This window comes from Haemaphysalis longicornis, unplaced genomic scaffold (genome assembly GCF_048455015.1).
Source record: "Haemaphysalis longicornis isolate Haplotype H1 unplaced genomic scaffold, Haemaphysalis longicornis Haplotype H1 scaffold_5, whole genome shotgun sequence".
In the NCBI taxonomy this organism is placed as follows: domain Eukaryota; kingdom Metazoa; phylum Arthropoda; class Arachnida; order Ixodida; family Ixodidae; genus Haemaphysalis; species Haemaphysalis longicornis.
The window spans coordinates 26,916,101-26,934,358 of NW_027526385.1; the positions used below are offsets into that span (position 1 = coordinate 26,916,101).

At 50.9% G+C, this 18,258-nt stretch overlaps 1 long non-coding RNA gene across 1 annotated transcript in view; it reads left to right on the plus strand.

Annotated features, from left to right (window-relative positions):
- The window catches only part of LOC144137983 (uncharacterized), a 151,062-nt gene that overhangs the window by 64,482 nt on the left and 68,322 nt on the right, over positions 1–18,258 (plus strand). The gene's annotated exons all lie outside the window — the stretch shown is intronic.

The window sequence follows — 18,258 nt, forward strand, 5'->3', positions numbered from 1 at the left end:
GAGATGGTGTGCTCAAAATACTGTATCATAGGTGCCAGTAGTCATTCACAGTAGTCAGGAATTCCCTCATTACTAACTACATAAAGCCCCACGCATCCCTTCGGAGCACTTTGCGTTATATTGCAGATTGGGTTACGATTTTTCTCCGAAGCCTGGCATACAATTCCTACGCATAAAAACGTCTTTACGGCAATATAGAGATAGCTACCTAAGTCTACTATCGGGGAACAATAGCACTGTGGAGATACGAAAGCGCTCCTATTATCTGAAGTGTAGCACATCCTGGCTGGAAATACGCGGCGAAAAGATACTGCAGTATTGCTGTTCGTCCATCATCGCTACCCGATTCGGCAGCCAGTCAAATCAAGGAACTTGCCTAGAGAATGACTCATTGTTGTGTTGTCTCCTACGATCTGTTGGTGGCTTTCTTGTGAGATCAACGGAAGATCGATCAACAGTGCCACTACCACAGTACAAAGAAAATCTATTGTGCACGTCTTGACAGCTTATCCTCGTTGCTTCATTGTAGCGGTGTAATTAGGTTTCGTTGCATTATCTGTTTGCGTATCCCTTAAGCTCACTGCGTTTTCCCGATTTATGCTTTAATACACAGGATTCATATCAGGGTGTCAATTCCAACGCCGACGCAGCTACTTGAGATAAGTGAGTTACCGTAGCCCCAAGAGTTTTCGCTATATCTAAGGCAGAGATGAAAGTTGGTCAATTCAGCCCTGCAGTACAAAACGTGCACTGCTCCGGCATAGATCATATTTCGGTACACTCACCAATTTAGAGTGAGCTCTGGGGATCACGTGCAGTTATAATGGAAAGTGGTCAAGCAATCAATAATGGCATTTCATTCCCAGGAATGCGTGTGGGACTAAAAAATAATGTTATATCTTCGTATTAGCTGTCAGGAGGAGCTCTAAGGCTTCTCAAAGAAATATTGGATTCTAAAGTTCCACAAGTGTACCTAGTGCTACACATGCCTTAAAAACAAAATTTGATGCAGCGGCCACACCATAAAATGTTTTTCCTGATTTTGTTGCAACCGCATTGGTCACAAGTTTCTGGTCGTGGCAGTTATTTTACGAACTACATTGGCAACTACACGACGTCAGGAATGTGGCGGACGGGGTGGAAAACTGAAGGGCAAACAAACAGGACGTGTGGAAAGTGATGAGGACTGGTATATAGGCTTAAATACAAGCGCAGAGGTGCATGTGCATTGAAAACAGTATAACGTACACGTGTTTATGGATATTTCAAGCAATACGACGGCTACACATGAACAGAAATTACAAAACCTTCAAAATGCTTCCTTCATGTTTTAAAGATCTCCAGCGAGCGCCAGAGAAAGATATAAGGCGCGTTCGTAGGCCTACTTGTACTTGAATTCGTAGCGCAGTGAGCCGAGCGCTCTGAACCTCCCGTTGCAGCGAGAGAGTTCGTGGCTCATATCCGGGCGCTGCCGCGTCCATGCAACTTTTTCTGGCGACGTGACAGAAATGACGCTGATGAGATCTTAGTGCATCCGGGCATAAAAAAACTTTCGTGTTAAAGAGGCCGATTACATATGGTACTCCCTACGTCAACCTCAAACCAAAGGAACATGCTAAATTAGACGCCCTTATTAGGAAATCATACAAAATCGCCCTCGGCCTCCCTGCCTTCACGCCTACTGTCCGCCTTCTGCAATTAGGTATCCACAATTCCCTTTCTGAGCTCCTCGAAGCACAGCGGGTCCAGCTACTCACTCGCCTTGCCCTCACCCCTACGGGTCGCACGGTACTGCATAAACTAGGCTACCCCACTCCTCTTCCTTTAGACACCCCCCAGCGTATCCCTCCGTCACTCCGCGCTCATATCTTCGTGTCTCCCATCCCCAAACATATGCATCCTTCCTTCAATCAAGGCAGAAGACAGGCCCGCGTCACCCGCCTCCGGGCCGAATACCACAACAAACCGGACACCCGATACACGGACGTCGCTCAGTATACATCCCGCCCTGCTCACGCACTGGTTGTCGTCGACTCCAAATCTGTCAATGTTACCTCCCTCAGCATTCTCCACGCAAGCACCACGACGGCTGAAGAGACAGCCATCGCTCTAGCAGCGACCACGGCTTCCTCTAACTACGTGGCAATCCTCACAGATTCGCAACAGGCTTGCCGCAACTACTGTACAGGCCGCATCTCTCCCTCAGCGCTGAAGATACTATCATCAATCAAGGATCCACCCCACATCCAGATTGTATGGACACCAGGCCATTCTTCCCTCGAGGGAAACGAGGCGGCACACGCCGCTGCCCGCGCTCTTACATTCCGGGCGTTTTCGTCGACGAAAGAGGACCTTTCCGAACCCTCCATCTATCCCCCGGTCCCTCCCCGATACACTGAAATCCTATATCATTATCGCCAACTGCGGCTTCAATACCCTCCTCCTCACCCATCCCTCAGCACACAGGCGGCTCGCATCTGGCGTCGACTGCAGACCAACACATTCTACAACACCACGATACTCCACCACATATCTCCCTCCACTTACCCCTACAACTGCCCTTCTTGCTCCGTCCCAAACACTACCTACCACCTAGTCTGGGAATGCCCCTACGCGCCAAACCCCCCCCCCCCCCCTTCCCCATCCCCTGAGCAGTGGGAGCGCGAGCTGGCCAGCTCACGGTGCGAGGACCAAGAACGCCTCATCACTCGCGCCCAAGCAGCTGCGCTAGCTCGCGGCTATCTGGACTGAGAAAGCCACCCACTTTTATGCTCATTAAATGTTTTCCAATCCAATCCAATCCAATGTTAAAGAGGCTGTTAAGTTCGGGCTCCGCATGTAATCAATGTAGGCCGCCGGTGGCTCATGTATTGGCGTCGCCTCCGCTGGTAGCTACGATCCTGTGTCCCTTTCATGTAGCCGCATGGACGCCAAGTTCGGAGACGCGGAGAGCGTGTGTTGTGCCCGTCCTTTTGTGTGTCAAAGGACGGGGGTGATTAGCCTGAGTATCTCTGTCGCGTCGGAGGTGGCTGGGTCATTCGGCATAACAAGCTGACGGGAAGCCAGATTATCGTATCTCTTAGTGTCGAAAGCGCGCGCGGGGTAAGTTTGGAAAATCTTCGACTCCGGCGGCGGCGTTGGTCGTTGACGGGTCAATCGCCTCGGAGACCACCGAGTGGGCCTGAAGCGCGTCTTCCGGTGGGACTGGCGGCAGGCGGCGGCGCCCTTCGTCTGGGAGGGAATTAGCAACCCTCATTGTCCCGCCGCGCACGCAGACGCACGGCGTCGCGGGAGGCGCCGCGCGGAGGGAGGTCAGCCGCGCGAGGACCGCTCCGGGCCCTCGGCTTGGCTTTTGTGCAGATGACGCCCGCTGAACGTAATGTGTGTCCACTTACCCCACAGATGTCCTGTATTTGCTTGTCGGGTGCTATGGCGTTCGTGGGAAACGCACTATGAGTGTGTAAGAGAGAGTGCTAGGTCACGTGACCGCAGGTGAGGACATGTGTGTGATTGGCTGGTTCCTGTGGCCAATCAATGGTTTCTAATAATTGTTTTGAAAGGTTTTTCTCTCTTTCTTGAACGCCCCCTTTTTTGTAGGCGAGGTTTTTGCTATCAAAACCGGAGTGTTGGGTTTTGTCGAGGGTCGGTCGAGAGGGGATCTAGTTCAGTATAGATCTCGGCCGAACAGGCTGCTGCTGTCAGAGTGACAATGTAACCGTCACTCTGACCTGATGTAAACTTGGAGTAATGTAAATAGTGTAAATAAACCTAATATCCAGCAAGGAAGGCAGTCCTCATCCCTCACCCGCTCCAAGCATCGGTCGTCGGTCATCAGAGCGAGTCGAGATCGTCCTCTCGGCTTGCGCATCAAAAGAACATCACTATTTCGTCTCCATCAGTTCGCCAAGAAGATGGAGAGGCGAAATTTAACTGGCGCAGTCGACAGGATGACCACGACCATCGGCTGGAGCTCGTGGGGCATTGCGGAGAGACTCCTTCAACGCAAGGTTCGGCTCCGACCAACAACGAGCCCAACTCCAAGCATCGACGGGGCGGCATCTCAGCGGGAGGCCTCGTGAGTTCCGGCTCAGTGCGGCAGCAGCCGCGATTCAACGGGAACGGGGCGATACCTCAGCGGGAGGCCTCGTGGGCTCTGGCCCAGGGCGGCGTAAGCCGCGGTTGAACGAGGCGACACCTCAGCGGGAGGCCTCGTGGGCTCGAGCCCAGGGCGGCGGAAGCCGCGGTTCAACGGGGCGACACCTCAGCGGGAGGCCACGTGGGCTCCGGCCCAGTGCGGCGAAAGCCACGGTTCAACGGGGCGACACCTCAGCGGGAGGCCTCGTGGGCTCTGGCGCAGGGCGGCGAAAGCCGTGGTTCAACGGGGCGACACCTCAGCGGGAGGCCTCGTAAGCTCCGGCCCAGGCCGGCGAAAGCCACGGTTCGACGGGGCGACACCTCAGCGGGAGGCCTCGTGGGCTCCGGCCCAGGGAGCATGGCCCCATCCCAGCGGCGAGAGCGGCGCATCGGGTCCACGAGCTGCTGCATCAGTGACACTGCGACCCGGCCGAACCCGGAGCGAGCACAGGTGGGCCTTGACTTGTTTTCTCCGGGTTCACCATGGCCACTATGCTAACGGGATGTCGCGGCACCGACCGAAAGGTTAGTGCCATTGTGCTCGAAATTGAGGAGTTGATAGCTGGATTAGCTCTCAAAAATGCCCAGCACGCTTTGGAAAAAGCAAGGCTAGCGGGTAGCAGGGGCGCGGGTAGCCCGTCCGTGTGGACGGCTGTGGAGCTCAGTGCTCAATTAGCCCAAGGAAGAGCGGAGATCGCTTACGAAAAAGCGAAGCTCCGTAGGATTGGTAAACTCGAAGAGGACACCAATGTTTTCACGGTGTTTGTTCCCTCGTGGGCGCTTCGAGCGCCACGGGATAAGGAGAGTGGGAATGCAGTTGAGGCGGCCGAAGCCACCCCCGTTGTTGAGCAACACCGTAGCGTTCCCACTGCTACAGGTGAGATCGTGGAATCTCGCGAGGCAGATGTCTTAGCTGCCGAACTTCTTTCTGTGGAGGTGGACAATGAGCAGCCGTCTGTCGCCGAGGCAGCACAAGGGGCATGCAAGGGCAGCGGATCGGCGCGCCTAATCGTTGAGCTTCCGTGCGCAAAGCAGGAAAGTGCAGGCGGCCCGCGGCGTCTTGCGCGTAGAGCGATTCCGACGGGCCCAAGAGCGCGGAAGGCGGAGGCAGGTGTTGCGACGCAGGTGCGACATCGTCGTACGCGTTACCGCCGGGTAGGGTGTTCCTTCTCTCCCGGGAGCACAGGACACCGCGAGCCGAACCAGGGTTCGTGTAGAATCAGCTGGTTGCGCATGAAACGGAATCAGCTTCCGTGCGACGGTCGGTGTGTGCCGCCGTGGAAAGGGGTGTTAGCGCTGAATAGTGAGCAGTGCTAGACAGGAACGGGTCAGTGTTGTTTGGCGCACACTTAGTTGTTTTTTTGTCTGTGTTTTACTTAGTGTGTGTAGGGATCGCTCAGATGAGGATTATTGTTAGTTTTACCGCTACTGCCGTTCTTCCCCTTTTTGTTATTTGTTTCTGTGTGCAAGGGTTGGGTGCGTTCAGCTGTCGTAAGTCGTGTGATTTGCGAGTAGCCCAGCTTGGCAGATTTAACGGTCTTCTTGAGGACTAGAGCCGCTGTTACAGCACGGTAGGGAGTTTACCTCTGGGTACAATGGCGAGTGCCTTTCTTTATTTGCGCTCGTTGGCATGTGGTCATGGTGGGCCATGGAATGTACAAGTAGGGCCCCCTTGTGGCGCTTGTGTGCGAACTAGTGTCTGAAGTACTGGAAAATGAACTTTCAGTACATCGAATGTGGACAGCAAGTGAACCGCAACAGGGACGAACAATCTGTGTCGCATCCCGAAAGAACCGGCGTCCGCGAGTGCGTGAAGAGAACTTTCTTTTAACGTTTTGTTATTGGTACAAGAGTAGCCTCATTTGGTACGTTTGGGTTTGTTCGGGTGTTTTTTTTTCTTTCCTTAGAGTGAAAGAATGTTCCTGCATGTGCTTAACGTTTAAGAGTGGATGATGTCATTCATTCAGTGGTCAAGTTTGAACATTTACACCCTTCGTGGGGTTGGTTGCCTTTAATGGTAGAGGGTTTCACGAGTTTGTTCTCACGGGCCCGGTAGTTGAGCGCTTTTGTTTATTGTTTGAGGTTGCGGAAGGCACGGCCAGGCCAGGGCAGTAAGCATGCCGTGTTGTATCCGCTTCTGGTGCAGTTGGCCGGCGCGTTGTGCTGGTTAGGTTGGTGTGTACCGGGTTAATTTTGTATTGTTGTACTGTATTGTACTTTGTATTGTACTCGCGTAACGGGTTGAGTGTTTTTTTTTTAGTTCTGGCTCTGCAGTAAGACATAACGTGCAGGAGAGTTAATGTTGTACGTACAGCTAGTGTACGGACAACATTCTTAGTGCGGAGGTGTTAAGTTCGGGCTCCGCATGTAATCAATGTAGGCCGCCGGTGGCTCATGTATTGACGTCGCCTCCGCTGGTAGCTACGATCCTGTGTCCCTTTCATGTAGCCGCATGGACGCCAAGTTCGGAGACGCGGAGAGCGTGTGTTGTGCCCGTCCTTTTGTGTGTCAAAGGACGGGGGTGATTAGCCTGAGTATCTCTGTCGCGTCGGAGGTGGCTGGGTCATTCGGCATAACAAGCTGACGGGAAGCCAGATTATCGTATCTCTTAGTGTTGAAAGCGCGCGCGGGGTAAGTTTGGAAAATCTTCGACTCCGGCGGCGGCGTTGGTCGTTGACGGGTCAATCGCCTCGGAGACCACCGAGTGGGCCTGAAGCGCGTCTTCCGGTGGGACTGGCGGCAGGCGGCGGCGCCCTTCGTCTGGGAGGGAATTAGCAACCCTCATTGTCCCGCCGCGCACGCAGACGCACGGCGTCGCGGGAGGCGCCGCGCGGAGGGAGGTCAGCCGCGCGAGGACCGCTCCGGGCCCTCGGCTTGGCTTTTGTGCAGATGACGCCCGCTGAACGTAATGTGTGTCCACTTAGGCCACAGATGTCCTGTATTTGCTTGTCGGCTGCTATGGCGTTCGTGGGAAACGCACTATGAGTGTGTAAGAGAGAGTGTTAGGTCACGTGACCGCAGGTGGGGACATGTGTGTGATTGGCTGGTTCCTGTGGCCAATCAATGGTTTGTAATAATTGTTTTGAAAGGTTTTTCTCTCTTTCTTGAACGCCCCCTTTTTTGGAGGCGAGGTTTTTGCTATCAAAACAGGAGTGTTGGGTTTTGTCGAGGATCGGTCGAGAGGGGATCTAGTTCAGTATAGATCTCGGTCGAACAGGCTGCTGCTGTCAGAGTGACAATGTAACCGTCACTCTGACCTGATGTAAACTTGGAGTAATGTAAATAAAAGTCGAACACGGATATATCGAACTCCAAGGGGATCGCGAATTAGTTCGATATATGAAAAATTCGATATAAAAAATATGGGCTCTGAGACCTTGCCTATGGCGGACGATCACTTACCGATCGTCGCATTCAAGAATGACAACTAATTCCGCACGCACGACGCAACAGGACACTTTATTTCTGTGAAAAAAAATCGCTCATCTTGGCCTGCTTCTTCGTCCTGGAAATGAAATTAAAGACGCTGGTCTCGATCATCTCGAGGCTGCACAACTAGAAAATTCCAGCAGCACGCTGCGCCTTCGCACACCATGCACAACACGCACGCAAAAGAAGAACAGCGCACACGTACCACAAGAACTTTTAAGGTAACAATTCCAAGGCTCTCTGAACGGACTCCAACAAAGCGCTCGCGATGGTCATCTCCGAGAGAAACAGTGATCTCCGAAAGGTGCGGGACAACTCGCCAAACAGCAGCAACAGCAGGAAAATGCAAAAGAAGGAGGAGGCCGCCAGCGCTTTCGTTCCCTCTTCCCTTTCCCGAGACGACATCGGGGGAAGACAGACCCAGAGAGAGAGAAAGAAAAACTCTTTTTTGGCAAGCCGGGGAATGTACGCAGCCGAAAAAAAAGGACGTGCGCAGTCGGGGCAGATGCCTACCTCGCACTGTCATAGTTTCCGAGCGTTCGGGCTTGTGTGCCTATAGAGATTTAGCATACCGGGCTCCGTCCGCTAACGCTACGGCGGCCGGTAGCGGGGCCCGACTGGGCAAGTGCAAATTCGTTCCAGTAGGGGGGATTAGTGACGCGAGCCAGTCTTCGCCATGCCCGCGCATTCCTTCACATCCTCCTGAACCTCAATCGGGAGTGCAGCGACCGCCGAAGAGCACCTTCCAACTCGCGCGGCGTTCGATATACCCAATGTCGGGAAAAATACGGTTCGATATAAACGTACGAATTCCTATACTTTTACACAGAATTTTCAAGGGGATAATTTATGAGTTCGATATAGACAATAATTCGATATACCCGTGTTCGATATATCCGTGTTCGACTGTAGTGTAAATAAACCTAATATCCAGCAAGGAAGGCAGTCCTCATCCCTCACCCGCTCCAAGCATCGGTCGTCGGTCATCGGAGCGAGTCGAGATCGTCCTCTCGGCTCGCGCATCAAAAGAACATCACTATTTCGTGTCCATCAGTTCGCCAAGAAGATGGAGAGGCGAAATTTAACTGAGGCTTCTTGGGGTAAAAAATCTGAAATCAAGGAACAGCTGAATTGGTGCAGATGACAAGACGTAAGTCCCTGATATTACCTGCAGCGCCGGCTCAGGGGCTATGGCGCTGTGCTGCTGAGCACAAGGACGCAGGTTGGATTTCCGGCCGCGGTGGCCGCTTTTCTGATGGAGGCGGGAAGCAACGACCCCCGTGTGTACAAGATTTTTGCGCACGCTAAAGATCCGCAGGTGGTAAAAATTAATTCGGAGCCCTCATCTACGGCGCGCCTCATCGCCTGAGTAGCGGAGGCGCTTTAAACCCTACAATCAATCAACCAACCAACCAATCAATCAATCAATCAATCAATCAATCAATCAATCAATCAATCAATCAATCAATCAATCAATCAATCAATCAATCAATCAATCAATCAATCAATCAATCAATCAATCAATCAATAATCAATCAAGTCACTGATATCGTAGCTGACTTGGCTTGTTCTAGGTAAAAAGCAAAGCAAAACGGATGCATTCATAACTGCTGGTTTTCTTTACGCTTTGTCACTGCGCGGAAAAGGTAATAAAACTGGTAGAAACCACACTTTATTGATTCCTTAGCGTGCGCTAGAGGCAGCTTCAACAGGAAAAGTGCGGCACACGCCGCCGCTTGTGTCCAGTCCAGGGCGCTTATAGCTGGCTAATTCTGGTGCCGAAAATCAGCGACCAAGCGGAGACACGGAGGGCTTCTCACCTATGAGCTATTTACATATCCAGACTTATCGTTTATTTATTTATTTATTTATTTGTTTATTTATTTATTTATTTATTTACAGTACCGTTAGGGCCATAAGGCACTGAAAAGGGAATGGTTACGTACAGAAATGGTAAAAGCAGTAAAATAAAAAAGGTTACAAAAATGGCTTTTAAGCATACCATCATAGCTGACACACAGTACGACAAGTATAAAGATAACGAGTCGCCTTCTTATTATTTATTCGGATAGTTATTAACATGGTCCTGTTAGTCTTCCAACGTTACAACCAGGGCAGCCCGTCATTATAGAGAGCGCACTTTAGAAAGAAACGCAACTCTTTTTTTTCAGGAGGACCGCTTGTGGCCACTTTAGGCAGGATAAATCTGGGCAGCAGTAACAACTGTACAAAAATGAGCAGTGGCTTAGCTCGGCTATGCCAGGATATGCGTAGCGTGAGTTAAGGTTCACCTGTATTTATTAGCTTTGCTGGTTGTCCAGGATTGGCTTGATTATCATGCTTACTGCTGCTTCAATGACACACACACGGTATACGCATTATGTGGCACATGTTTATTTATCAAGCAGCTCCGGCGCAGCGTCACCAATCGCCCCAGAGCTAAGCTGGTTACATGGGTGCACGCCGGTGTTGGTGCGACGCACGAGCCATCGGTTTCACACCCTTCCGCCCCCTCGCATGATCATCAAGTGAACCGGGCCGCCACGTACGGAACGGAGGTCGGCGAAGACGCTGGGCGCGTGGAGTGTGTGAGAGACGCCGGGCAGGAAGCAACGTTCTGTGCGCGTGTGACGTCACTGCTCCTCGCGCATGCGCTGCACGGCTCTCAAGGAGCCACGCGAAACTGCTCATCCTCGGCCAGTGTAGCTCACGCTACAAAAGGAAATTTAATGTGCGCGCACTGCTTATCTGAATCGATTCACGACTTCTGTTTCTCAAGTTCGTAGTATTGGTTTTAGAAACATCACAATAAGCCTATCACATATACCTATTTTACACTTGAAAAGAACCTCTGCATATGGAACATCCATATCAGGTGCCCTTTCAGCCGCCCGAAGTGCTGGGATTTTATTCGGCATTAGTTGTTTTATTCGGCCTTACAATCAAACAGGACTTGCAAGCATGCTGTGTGCTTCTTCTTTCTCGTCCTTGCCTCCTTTTTCCCCAGTTAAATGCTGTCAGCAAATAGGCAAGTCCGCCAATTTTCACTCTTAACAAAAACACCAGTCCCGTTATCTTGATTTCATTTTATACCTTGTATAATTTTCCATCTACCGTAAGGCTGTAGTGCACTTAGAAAGATATATACTGCGTCAATCTGCGTATTGAGACTGTGGCGAGAACCACTTTAATGACATCTTATTACCCAGTTGCCGGTGCAGAACAAGGACAAATGTATAGGTAACTAGGTCACTTTCCTTCATTAGCTGCCTTGCCCACTGATGAGGCCTAACAGTGGAATGCTCAGGCGTAACGTCCGCCCTTGCTTGAGAAGCGAAACGCGGTACGCTCTTAGCTACACCACAAAATACGTCTTCTTGTTTCCTTGCTGCTTAAGCACATGGGTACAGCGCCTACAAAAAGGCGGCCGAATGCGCTATTGAACGCTGTAGCCAGATATCGCTTCTCATCTGCGATTCTCTCCGAGGAATACTAAGAACGACCATAAAATGGAACACTATAAACTGCGCAGTCGATCCCACTTGATGCAGAAGTGAAATAAGCGAAACAAGGCGAGTCAAACTTGTGCTAATTTATGTCCTCAACACTAAGTTAAGTCTTCATTACGAATACTGAGCCCGAAAAAACAGTGTCGGCTGTTCTTAGCGTCAACATCAGTGATCACCTGCCCATTATCCTAACACGAGAAAGCAATACGACGACCAAGCCTTAAAGTGCAGCCCCAACAGAACTTTTCGAAATGTAAACCCATTTCTGCAGCGGCAATTTTGTCAAAACCTTTCAGAGTTATACTGTGATGATGTGCATCGGCATGTGCACGCATCGTTCCTATTCACAAGTTACAAAAAGGTTATCGTTCCATCGCCCTTATGGAATAAAAAATCCCAGAAACCATTGATTTCACAGCATTCACTTCAATTAATAAAACAAAAGGAAGCCCTTTATCTCCGCTTTCTATGGACAAGGTGCCCTGCTGACCTGAGCATGTTTACCTTTTTGTATTAAAGTCACAAGTTACTTAGGCCAGCCAAACAAGTTCACTTAGTACCTGCAACCATATAGCTTCTTACAATATACACTAAAGAGGAATCTGGCGCTAGCGTCTATGCGGCTCATGTCAAGGCCGTCACGCCCGATAATCGGCCCATATGTTTCGCGTGTAACGTTTCCGGACATGTCGCACGTTTCTGGCGGCGTCTGCCCCCTCCTACGAGTGACGCTCTTCGGGGGTCCGCATTGGCGCCTCAGTTGCACTCCGCTTCCGTTCCTTCCCGATCAACGCCATACTCGTATTCCCCAGATGGCTTTCCCTTTTCTGGACGCCGTTCCCCTTCACCACGCCGCCGTTCTATTTCTCCGATGAGCCCCCGTGGAAACCCTGCAGCCGAGGGAAACTAGCAGCCGCAGTTCCTGAGGCACGAGCTGCGCAACCGTCGAACGTTCTAAGTCCTCATATTTCGCCTTCAAATGAGATTGATGTGATTGTGGATGGCACCCCTGCACTCGCGCTTATTGACACTGGAGCCGCCGTATCCGTGATGCAAAAGACTTTTCGCCACAAAATTCGTAAAGTGATGACGCCGCTTTCGGGATTTACTCTTCGCACTGCCAACGCACAGCCCGTTCAACCGCTAGCCATGTGCACCGCTCGCATTATCATTCACGCCGTCCCTCACATAGTTGAACTGGTCATCATTCGTGAATGTTCTCACGGCGTTATCCTCGGGTGGGATTTTTGTCACATAACCACGCTATCATCGATTGCTTCCGCGCAGAAGTTGAACTGTTTTCACCCAGTACTAGTACCGTGGAGACTAGCAGCGTGAAATTGGTTGCTGCTGAAGATGCCACCATTCCCCCATTCTCTTCTGTCATTGTACCTGTGCTGTCACCCGATGCCTCAGACGCCATCGTTGTCTTCACCCCCTCCCGTCTATTCTCGTGGCGCACCAATCTTCTCCTGCCGTTCGCTGTCCTGGAAATGAGATGTGGTTCGAGCATGATGTCGATTCCTAACCCGTCACCTTGCCCGTACCGAGTGCTTCGTGGCGAATGTCTTGGATGCGTCGAAGTTGTTCCGCCACATCTTGTCGACATCCCGAACGAGTCCGCTCCGGCCCATCTCGACGCCCTGAGCCCCGGCGTCGCTTTTATCCGGCAGCTTTTCTGCCCTCCATCGACACCGACCTCACCCAGGAGCAAAAAAGACCAGCTCCTGGCTCTTCTACAACGATTCCGTACATCATTCGACTCCCAGCAAACATCCCTGAGGCGCACGTCAACTGTCTGTCATCCTATTGACACCAGCAACCATGCACCACTGCGCCAGCGACCGTACCGTGTATCACCCAAAGAACGCCGCGTTATCGAGGAGCATGTAGCCGATATGCTGAACCGGGACGTTATTCGCCCCTCCACGAGTCCCTGGGCTTCTCCAGTCGTGCTAGTCACCAAGAAGGATGGGTCTATTAAGTTTTGCGTCGACTATCGCCGCCTCAGTAAGAGAACACTAAAGGACGTTTATCCACTACCTCGAATAGATGACGCGCTAGACTGCTTGCAAGGTGCCGAGTTCTTTTCTTCATTACATTTGCGCTAGGGTTACTGGCAAGTACCTATGGCTGAGGCTGACAGACAGAAAACGGCGTTTGTGACACCGGATGGGCTCTATGAATTCAACGTCATGCCCTTGGACAGTGTAATGCGCCAACGACATTCCAACGAATGATGGACAATGTCCTGCGTGGACTGAAGTGGCGTATCTGTTTATGCTACTTGGACGACATTGTCGTGTTTTCACCGTACTTTAGATACCACATGACCTAATATAGTAAGTCTGCGGGCAGCAAAACGGCATTTCTTGAGGTTCATTTGCAGGCCAGCCGAAGTAAGGCACGTAAGGACTTGGTCAAGTTGCTGGAGGTGGGTCGTATTAACGTCCAAAAGAGACAGAGAGTTGGGGAGAGAGAGAGGCTCTTTATTACTGAAGTAATTTCAGAGAGGACTGCCGGCATGTGTTCGCCTACATGATACTCTGCACGAAGGGTAATGGTGAAAGCACACTATAATACCTAGTAAAAGAGCAGTAAAAAATGCACTGACGGTTACTATACTCTCTAATGCGAAATCTGGGCACAGCACGCGCTGCTGTCTTCTCAGTCATGGCGCATATCTGCTGCGTCTCATGAAGAGATTTCAGACAAACACATTACCCACTGAACATCTCACACATCGCTTTCGAAATTTACCCGGCACCCCTACTTGCTCGTTCTGCGGAGGTTACCCAAACATATTCCACACAATATGGGCCTGTGATCGACATCCAAAGTTGACCCCCATCCCGAATCCAACTCTAGCATCCTGGGAGGCAAGTCTGGCTGACCCCAGCGCTGCGACACAGCTCCTGCTGACGTACAGAGCGGAGGAAGCCATGGCCACGGCTTCCCAAGACGGCGCCCTGGACTAAGGGTGCTCAGGCAAATAAAGTTTACTTCCTTCCTTCCTTCATGAAGAGATCGTGCGATCAGCGAACTCACGGTAGGGGACGCTACTCTGCTGCTATCTCGCAGCGCGTCGCCGCCGCCACCGGCCTGCGTGTTGTTGAAAATTGTTGTTAACCTCCCGCAAAATTTAACGTGGTTTGGATTATACACGCATGGGGGAACAGCGAGCCTGTTCTTTCAAATGGTATTTGAACGTCTGCGCAAATGTCACGTGGTTTGGGTTAGCAGCGAGCGGAGCAGCGTCTACGGAAGGTTTCACGGAGAGGGCGCTCCATGGTGGCAAGGGATGAAACAAGAGTAGGGGTATGCAGTGATAAACATGACGCCATAGCCGCGCCTGCCGCACTCCTGCTCACCCTTGCCGACGCTCCTCTCCGTTTTCTTTCTTTCGTAACTGCTGCGTTCTAACTTGGTTACAAGAACATAAACGACGCCGACGCAGCGAAACACAGGTTACAGCTGCCAGAGGGCCGCGCCCTACATTGATAAGAAGGCTGTGTCCCGTTTACAGCACGACCGGCTTTATAGATAGCGACCTGTCCATGCTCGCCGATTCCGCGTGCCGACGTTTTTATTGCTTGTGTGGCTTTTGTAGCGTAAGTACATTGGCCGAGGTTGAGCAGTCGGGACATCTTGAAGGTAGCGCACTTAGACACGGACACTAGGAAAAGAGACGACAAACCACAGCGCTGACTCACAATTAATTTTTATTACCGCACTCGAACGTAAATATATAACACGCGCCTTCATACACACAGTTTGTTCCCTGCCACGTTTTAGAAGTACCCGCTGAGTGTGACGTATGTATGATGCGTGGTCACATCGGTGTAGGTTCAAGTATTTTAATGTGTGTCTGTTCTAATAAAAATCAGTTGTGATTCAGCGCCGTGATTTGTCGTCTCTTTTCATAGTGTCCATTGTCTATGTGCGATACCTTCAAGATGTCCCGAATGCATTACCAACTAGCCCAGTTGTCATGTCTTCTAGAGGTTGAGCAGTTTCGCGTGGACCCTGAAAGGCCGTGCTGCATAAGCGCGAGGAGCATTGGATTGGATTCGGAATTTATTAAATTAAATTGGATTGCATTCTATTGGATTGGAAATACAATCTAATAGGAGTATGGGTGTGTAGATATTTGGGTCTGCACATTCGCGGGTCTGCGCATTCCAGAAGAGTGACGTCATGCCGCGGCAGACTCACTGGCGCCGGCGCGTTCCAAGCTGTGCGCCTCCGTTGCGCAGTAGCCAAGTCTTATGCTGTGCCGGAGCCACTTGATAGCTGTTTTGCGTGGCTCCTGAAGAGCCGTGCTGCGCATGCGCAAGGAGCAGTGACTGGACTGGATTGGACTGCTCTAGGCTGGACTCAACTGTGATGGATTGGACTAGATTGCTGAACCCTAGATCACGCTACGTATATACCGGCATAGCCGAGCTAAGCCACTGCTTATTTTTTTCAGTTCTTTCAGGCGCCACTGCGCCGACTGGCACGGCAATTGATCCCGGATTCCCCACTGTATACTCGTTTGCTCCGCCTGCTATCGCTGTTATTTTATCCTTTACTCGGTCCGTTGGGAGAAATTTTTTTCGATTCACACTGGGGAAGTACACACCCTCTGTGGACTGAAGGATGTGCTTAACCAGGCGTTTTATTAACGCGAAATTGCTACTTCGCTCGGCCTGCGAAAGCATGCACCCGCCCGGCGACCACCGACCGCGCACCCAGCCGGATATCATCCACTAAAAAGTGTCCACAGCTGCTAACCCTATGCTAACCGGTTCCATGGCGTTCCACACGTTGAATTGCACGCGTATATGCAGACCCCCCCCCCCCCCCCTAAAAAAAAAAGAAAAGAAAAATCCGTGCGTTTTTTTCTGTAGCAGAGAACAGAAAAAAATGCACTGGAAGAATCACTTAACGCGCAGTGTTTCATGTAGCGCATCAAAAGAAAAAAAAGAGGAATACACAATTATCGGTGGTCAATTCCGATTGGCATACGAAGCATAGCATGATTATACCAAAAGAAAAAAAAAACGTGCATGCGTCAGAAACTTCTTGCGCAATCTTGGTTGGCCTTAAGCATCAGTGAAGGCAGTGCAACAGCAGCATAAATAGTTTTCCTGTAAAATTTGCTGCACTGAATCTCATTCCGCTGTTGTAGGTTATAGTCGACTTAGCTTGTTTGTGGGGTTTTACGCGCTGACGCAACGCAGGCGATGAGGCGCGCCGTAGTGGAGGGCTCCGGATTAATTTTGACCACCTGGGGATCTTTATCGTGCGCCGAAATCTCGTACACACGGGCGTTTTTGCTTAATCGACTTAGTCGACTTAGCCAGAGGGCTCAGCGACAAACCGAGACAAGAGAAACACTTCCGCAAAAGAATTGCTGAAAGATCTTGCAACATTTTTGTATCACACTTTAGGTCAAAGTATCGTACGGGATGGTATTTGCTGCGTACGGCTAAGCTAACTTGACAGGCGCACATTAAAGCCAATTTGTTTCTATCAGGTTCTGATGGCTTTGGTACGGGGGAAGTAGCTCTCTGTCGTTCTCCAAGCAGACATTCATCACGGACGGCAGTCATAACCAAATTTGAATTTTTTTGCGCTTGTAATTCACCCCGACGGAGATCCTACAAGCGTGGCGCTGCGGTTCTGGTGAAACGCCGCAGCCGTGGAAAAGGTTGCCGTCGATTACTGCTCGCTTCGCTGCAAAAACATTCGGTTTTCTAGACTGAATGACGACGCTTCCACGCTTCCAGGCACAGAATGGCCTTGTTGGGCTGGATAGACAAATTCGAACCTTCCCTGTGAACTCATATGCACGTGCACAGATGGTGTTTGCGTAAAAACAAAGCTTTTCGACGTAAAGCACAAGTCGACTAAGCTGCCGCTTGCTTAAAGGGACACTGAAGTGATATGTAAACATTGCGGGATTACTAGCGCAAATTGTAGTCCGGAGTCCCCAGGCCATGTTTCGACCACTCTAGGCGCGTTTACGCGATTTTATTTAGTAGAAAAACTGATTCGAAAATGCGGTCCTCCTCTCTTTACGCTCGCCCATTTTCTGTGGCGTTTTCGTGTGACGTCAGGAGGGGATGAGCTGGCAATTGGCTGCGCCACGGCTGCGCTACTGCACGGCTCCCCGGCCGACAGGGTCAGTCGGCCCAGCGTTTCGTCCGCCGGCCGCCGGCGGGTCGTCGCAATCAAGGAGGTTAAAAAAAAATTGCTTGGTCGCAATTCGTTCGTTTAGTTGAAACGAAGCCAGGACACGTTTGTGAATGGAAGAATGTGCCTTTCTTTACTTGGTTTGTTTGTACATTGTATCTAGCTCCAAGTCAAGGTCGCCTCACACAAGCGCTGCACAAGCGCACATGCGATGCTTCGCTGACTGGTACGCCAGTAGGAAAATATAAGGCCTCTTGAAGGCGGGAGAAGAGTCAGCGAAGTCAATATAGGTACTAAGGAAATAAAATCAACTGATATTTTTACCGTACAGCGTAAAAATAGGGCGCGGGAAGCACTTTTTTTGCGCTGGGCGAACAAGCACAGCGGTCAGCAGCACGACTACGCATCTGCGAACGCTTTTCCGTCTACGAAATGCAATTGCTAGACGTGAGCTACTGTGGAAACTCGGGCGACGCTTACTGCACGATCGCAGTACAACAAATAGTCACCTAAGCTGCTTGAAATGCCAAAACTAAATAAAAGTTTAAACTGGTTGTACAATATATACCCTATATTAACTAAGCCCCCGCGTCCCTGCTCCGTGGCTCAGTTATATGGGGCGCTAGGTATGTCACCGCAAATGTTTTGCAAGTCACGAGTTCGAATCCCCGTGGGTACGTTCTTTTTTTTTTTGTAAGTTAACTTTTTTGTTTTCCGCCGATGTTTTCTATATTGAGTTCACCTTTTTTTGGGCCGCAACGTTCATGGCTACAAGAACTAGTTCACAAAACGCGCGCAGGCTGGCACTGGCGCGCTAGCGAGTTCTCGTTGGCGTGCTGTTGCCATAAGCACTGACTGCTTGCAGGCAGTGGGCACAGGCCAGAATGAACAGACCCTTGGGCTGGTGCGAACACGCTTTTTACGATACAGGCATGAGGGAGGCAAGCTCCAAATATGGGGGAAAAGCGCATGACATTTGGGCGTCTGCCGGTACGCGGAGGGCGTT